The sequence below is a fragment of the Chenopodium album genome, chromosome 8, assembly GCF_948465745.1.
Source record: "Chenopodium album chromosome 8, dcCheAlbu1.1, whole genome shotgun sequence".
Taxonomy (NCBI): domain Eukaryota; kingdom Viridiplantae; phylum Streptophyta; class Magnoliopsida; order Caryophyllales; family Amaranthaceae; genus Chenopodium; species Chenopodium album.
In genome coordinates, this window is record NC_137841.1 from 13,284,427 (window position 1) to 13,290,810 (window position 6,384).

At 34.1% G+C, this 6,384-nt stretch overlaps 1 long non-coding RNA gene across 2 annotated transcripts; it reads right to left on the reverse strand.

Annotated features, from left to right (window-relative positions):
- Positions 1-869: 869 nt before the first annotated feature.
- LOC145555839 (uncharacterized) lies at positions 870-5,454 on the reverse strand. Of its 2 annotated transcripts, XR_014091577.1 has the most exons (7): positions 5,315-5,454; positions 4,805-4,966; positions 4,368-4,426; positions 4,071-4,251; positions 1,919-2,158; positions 1,354-1,416; positions 870-1,142 (listed from the first exon to the last, which is right to left on the reverse strand). It is a non-coding gene; the product is annotated as an uncharacterized LOC145555839 (long non-coding RNA). The 2 variants fall into 2 exon arrangements; XR_014091578.1 differs by lacking the exon at positions 1,354-1,416.
- Positions 5,455-6,384: the final 930 nt, after the last annotated feature.

The window sequence follows — 6,384 nt, forward strand, 5'->3', positions numbered from 1 at the left end:
CATTCCCCTAGTATACTCATTCATGCCCCAAAAACTATACCACAAGCATCATTAAGAGAACACCCATGGTAACTAAGAAAACCATCTAGTCTTTCAAAGTAAGCATAGAAGGGTTCACCATCAAATTGAGGAAAAGATAAGCATGCCATTTTTATACAAAGAACAAAGAAAAGCAAAGAAAAATCAAATTATATACAAGAACCTAGCTAATCTAATCAACACAAACTAATGAACGCCTTAGTCCCCGGCAACGGCGCCAAAATTTGATAGAAGATTAAGTAGTGTCGTTGGGACTACTAACCCTAACCAAATTAGAAATTTATAATACCTAAACTTACACTAAACTAGTTAGTGGCAAGTAAAGGCACTACAAAAAAAATGAGAATAGGCAACACACAAAATTGCAACAATTTTACAAATGTTGCCTTTTACTATAAAAGGCAACAAAACATGTTTGTTACCGTGATCGTAAACAATGTATACTACACTACAATGCAACGGTTTAAAAAGTGTTGCTTTAGACAATGTAAGACAACAATATGTAAAATGTAGCCCTTTTTCTTAAAATAAGGCAACATTTATTTCAAATGTTGTCCAAAAATACAACAAAAAATTGTTTCCTATGCAACAATTTTAAAATCGTTGTTTCAAGATATAAAAGACAATGATTGTTTCATGTGTTTCCATTGCCTTATGTAATTGATTGGAGTCTTATGGGAAAAGTGCAAATACTATAAGGTATGATGAGTCAAGTTTATTGAGAGTATTTGACTTCAGAATTTCACACAGTAACTTGAATTAACATAGCAGTGAAGTAGAATCATTCCAGACTATAAAGATGTTTGTAGCTTTCAGAAATGAATTAACACTTTGACCAACAAAAAATAGAACTTGTAGTATTATACAAAACTGCAACATATGAGTTATTTTTTATCTTATTCACTAGCATACTGACTAAAATGACAGTATTTAGTACATCAAATACTCAAGAGCATGTCTATCCTTTTTTTTTTTAAAAAAAAGAAAAGATCACACAGAAGACTAATTCTAGTATTCTACATTGCTAGCACAACAGCTTGAAACTTTCACTTTTTCTTCATAGCACCCTTCTTTTTAGACTTCTTATAACTATTTCCACTTTCCTGTCAAGAATAAAATCAAGCATTGGTCATCTTCCCTAAAGTGCAAATAGAAATGACCGACAATGTTGTGGTGTTTCATGCACTTTCACTGAATTCTAGCGGGAAATAAAGAAGGGAGAATTTTCATGGTACTAAGATATATGACCGCAAAGCTTAAAATGTTTAGTAACATGAGCAGAGTGACATATCAGAACAATTTGGTTATAGATACCTTTCTATAATGTCTGTAGGCAATTTGACATGTCAGTTCTTGTTCTTTTTTAGTGATATACACCTAAAAAAGATTAACACAACATAATAAAGAGGTGATTGCAGTGACATTGGTAATGTTCATATTGATCCAATTGCTATTAATAGACACAATTATACAACACACACAAGCTAATAACACAAATGAAAATAACTGCCAAAAAAAAAACATCACCATTGGGAAATAGCCAAATAGGAAGCAAATATAACTGTTGATGGGAATTCTATTTCTTAATCTTCAATTATGCTCCACATGTTGTAAGAAATGGAGTTTCAAGCAGGTTTTCTTTCAGCTACACATGATAGCTTAGCTATATTCAGAAAAATCAGTGTAACATAAATACACTTTTTCTTTCCTATCAAAATATATCTACCTTCAATTAACACTAATGATTTCATCCAGTAAGAAAACATATGCAGCAACTTAAAGTAGTCAAACGACTGAAATCATCAATAAAATGCTAATTGCTTTATCAAACAGTCAACTGTGATTAAGCAAGCACATTTCTGGCTAATTACATCCTTACCTTCTTCCATTTTACACTAAAATCCAACGACCAGCAAATTGGCCATCAGCATGAACTCTTCTCTTGCCAGCATCTTTGGGAGTGTTGGCTATCTGTTTAGGGTTAATCCAGTATCCACTTTCAAGTGATGTTCCTTCTAAAACCGAGTTCTTAGATTTCTTTCTTCCCTTTCTGGAGCTTTTCTCTAAAGTGACTTGTCTGCTAGTTTGCCGTTTACCACCATCCTGACCAAATTGACTCCTGATCCAAACAGCAAGTAATCATCAGACTCCAGATCTTAAAAATTTCTTTAGTGTTTAAAATACACAAATTAACAAAGAAAAGCATAGTACATGTAATCTATAGATTCCGCATTATGTGATTTCGACCCTACATCAGTAGTAGTCAATGGGAAAAAGTAAGGTAAACGACTACGGATTAATCTCTGGATCCTCAAATCATTATGGTAAAAGTTATGGTGAGATGGAGGAACAACAGATCTTGAATTTTGGTCTTGGAATATATTTTGGGTTGTTCACGCTTATTTCCTGGTCACTTGAGCACAGCTTGCGAGAACCCTGGGGCTGGTTTTGTTGACTTTACAAATTAAAAATATTCAGTATAGAATTCATCTAAAGCCGGAGTTTGTATAATAGACTTATCACTAGTACAAAAATCTTTCCACAAATCCTGCTGTTGTGAAATGTGAGGCTGCAAATATACATTTTTGCCAAGGGATTTTCTGTGACTTCCATGGTTTAGGATTCTTTCTGTTTATTGTGTTTAGAAAAATCAACCCACTAGATTCTCTGTCAATGTGTTCACAGTCTGATTCAGAATCAAGTAGCTAGTTTGAATCTTTCTCGAATACTTTATTCTTCTGGTTTATTGTTTTTTGAAAAGTTGACTATGCTAGCGTCTCTGTCATTGTGAGCATCTGATGGATTATCATAATCTGATTCGGAATCACGTAGCTTGAATCCTACTTGACTATTGTATTTTTTTATTGCTATTTGGAAGGCCAATCCCCCTAGCTTTCCTCTCAGTGCGTACTTCTGACAAATGATCAGGATCTGATTCACAACTAACTATGTATAGTTTAATCATGGTCTCACACCACTTTATCATTGTAAATCTATCTATTCTCACAGGAAAAATCTATCTAGCTTCCCCTTGATAATTTCCAAGGGGGATACTACGACATTACTGGAAATAGATTGGTTCCTTCAAACCAAATACTCTAAAAACTTACCAATCTCACTTTCACAATAACAACAATAAAAGAAATAATAATTCCCTTGAACAAACGATGTAGCATCAAGCTGAAAACAATCACACCCAAAACTATCATCATTATCTTATTTGTCAAATCCAAATTCAGAAGGGAATGTGCGTGCGTGTGGAGTTTCTCAGTCCTATGATAAGTGGTAGACGTTGATAGCTGAGGCCAAGCAGTGTTGTTTGGTTTGCATATAACGAAGGATGTAGGGGTTGATCACTTGGTGCTAGAGTGAGTTTGTATGCAAGTATAAGTTTTATAAGAACAAGTCTTGCGACTCTAGTTCTTTCATCTTAGTCATAGATGATACGAGTATTTAGGATTTTTTTTCTAGTTTTTCTAGTGTTTGCTGGTCTTTTGTGAGAAGAGGAGGGAACAAAATTGCACAAGAATTGGCCCACCTTCAACCATGGGAGTTTGGTCACCGTTTGTGGTGTGATGCCTTTCCGTCTCGTGTAATTGAACTTGCTTCAGTTGATTTAATGAATTAGTCTCTCCCTTTGGGGTTGTTTTGAAAAAAAAACACTAGTACTAAAATTTTAGACTGACCTTGTAAGTTGTAACTGTACATAACTGTAATGAGCAAGAAATGTAACGAAATCAATAGAGGACCTCACATCCCTTGCCCCCAATTGCTGCAAAACGAAGCCAACCTCAGTCTTATCCTCTCTCTTCATCTATTTAAGAGTCGTAATATAATTTATGGTTTAGACAAACATAGTCTTGGTCATAATAGAGTATTGTGAGCTTCATAACAGGACTAACAGTGCAAGTCTGTAATTATTCTTTAAGGTTTTGCCATAAAGTTGTATGTATACCATCCTATCCAAGATCATTTTAACTCCCAGGACGATGAAAAAAATCGAATACCTTTTTATAGAAGAAGAAATTTACCTATAAAAAACTTTGATGATGGTAGTGAGTACCCAGCAAAGAACTCTTAGAGGGGAGCACAATATACAGGGAGCCCGAGGTGAGGTTAACAAATGTAAAAGCGAGCATAGGGAGAAACTCTAGGATGTGATTTTCCTTCCCCATAAAGAGCTAGGTAAGCATGATCAGCAAGTCAGTGTTCCTGCAAAAACAAGTAAATAAGACTAAAAGCATAAAGAGGCAATTCATACTCCATTTTTCTTTTCTTTTTTGTTTCTATATAAAACTAGAAAGGTGGAGTGAAGAACAGTATTTTACCTACACAGTTGCATTTGCCTTCATATCCTCTCCACATCAACCCGAATAACATGGAAATGCTTATTACAAAAACAAAAATATATGTATGTCAATATTCAGCCCAAAATCTAATTGTCAAATGTTATAATTCCAAAATCTGACATGGACGTTGTAAAAATATCAATAAACTCACAAAATCCCAACGATCTTATAATATTTGTGTCTAATTGGTATATATACCATATGTCTGTGAGAATACTAATACTTACAATTGTTTAATTTTAGTTACCAACATGATTTCACCTAAAGTAAAATTTTCTCAACTAATTCTTACTCAAAAGTCCAATTTAACAAATACTTTTGCAATCAAACAAAACCAAAATTGCTTAAGCTAGAATGCTTGATTAAGCATGACATAAATTTTACAAAGTAGCTGAAAGAATTCAGCATATTTTTACCCGAGTTGCTGCTGCGTGAAGCTTGTGACTGCCTGTGGCTGGCGACTGTCGGCTGCCAGCAGCTAGCTGCAGCTGGCGAGTTCTTGCTGGTGGCGGCTAGCTGCATCCTGTGGCTGGCGGCCAGATGCCGCCTGCTGGTGGCTCCTACCTGCTAGCTGCTGCCTGTGCACACCATAATCTTAATTATCTAATTTCTCACAAAATAATCTCATGTTTCAATACAATTAAACTAGGACATACTAAGAATCAAAACAGTAATACTGAAATTAGGAAATTCCATAACCTGATTCTTATAAAAGATAAGAAATATTCATGTATTATCACAAAAACACAATTTTAACTCATATTAAATTAGTTTCAAAAGCCAACAATTGAATATGCTACTACAATATACTCCGTATAAAATTTGCAAACCCAATACAAGTTATTCCAGAAATTCAAGATTTCAAGTTAACGAAATACCAAATTAACGAACGGAATTAGCAAGTTTAGTTGAATTGCCGGACTTACTTGTCTTTGTTTCTTCCTCGATCTACCCACTGCTATCTTAAGGTTGCACCCACAAACGGCACCAAACTTTCTATTTTTAATTCTCCACTATCTTCAATCTACACCAACAAATTATAAGTTGATTTTTATTCGAAATCAAAATCTAAATCAAATTTGTTGTTATTCTGGAGTTGATCAATTAGGAATAGGTGAGCGTTGGGACTTGGGAGGGGACTGTAACCTAATCACCCATAATTGATCTGAATCCGAATTAGAGCCTGTTTACATTTACTGAATTGAGCTGAACTAACTGAACTGATTAGAGCTGAACTAAACTGAAATGAATATTTTATGAGAGAAGGAAATTAGGAGCGGAACTGAACTGAACTGATTGGAGCTGAACTGAACTAATTGGAGCTGAACTGAAATTAAGTAAATGTGAACAGGCCCTTAGCCCAAAGGGTAAACCAGATGGTACACCAAAAAAAAAATGGTTAACTTATAATCTATGGTGTGTCAAAAAGATATTATACCCCATACTTAGTTTTTAGTCCGGGCAATGCCCCGAGTCATTATATGTATATTATAAATGAGCATACATTTGTTACATTTAATTCACTCGTATTATATATTTAAATATATATTTTTGCAATCATTATTGAATATCAAATTATATTATTCAATATTTAGTTTCTAAAATTATTAATTTGCTTCGTTTGACTTCAAGTTTAATCAATCAATCATCAATAAATCAATAAATATATACTAAAAGACACATTAGCAATGACACGTGTCATTTACTGGTGTGTCCTTAGTTTATTTAAATTTTAAAAAAAAATTAAAACAATGATAGAGAATATGGACAAATATTTTCTTCCAAAATTTAGGAAAAACTGATCTTAAAATAATATATTTACCAACTTACATATCTAACCATATCTTTATATATAAGTTCCTATATAACTAGGGCTAGGCTTCCACACACTGTGGAATAGATAGTAGAGCAAGTTTAAGGAGAGCACAGCAGGGTAGAGCAGAGTAGAGTAGTGCAGAGCAAGGCAGCTATGAAGGACAGGGCCTAAAAGGTCATA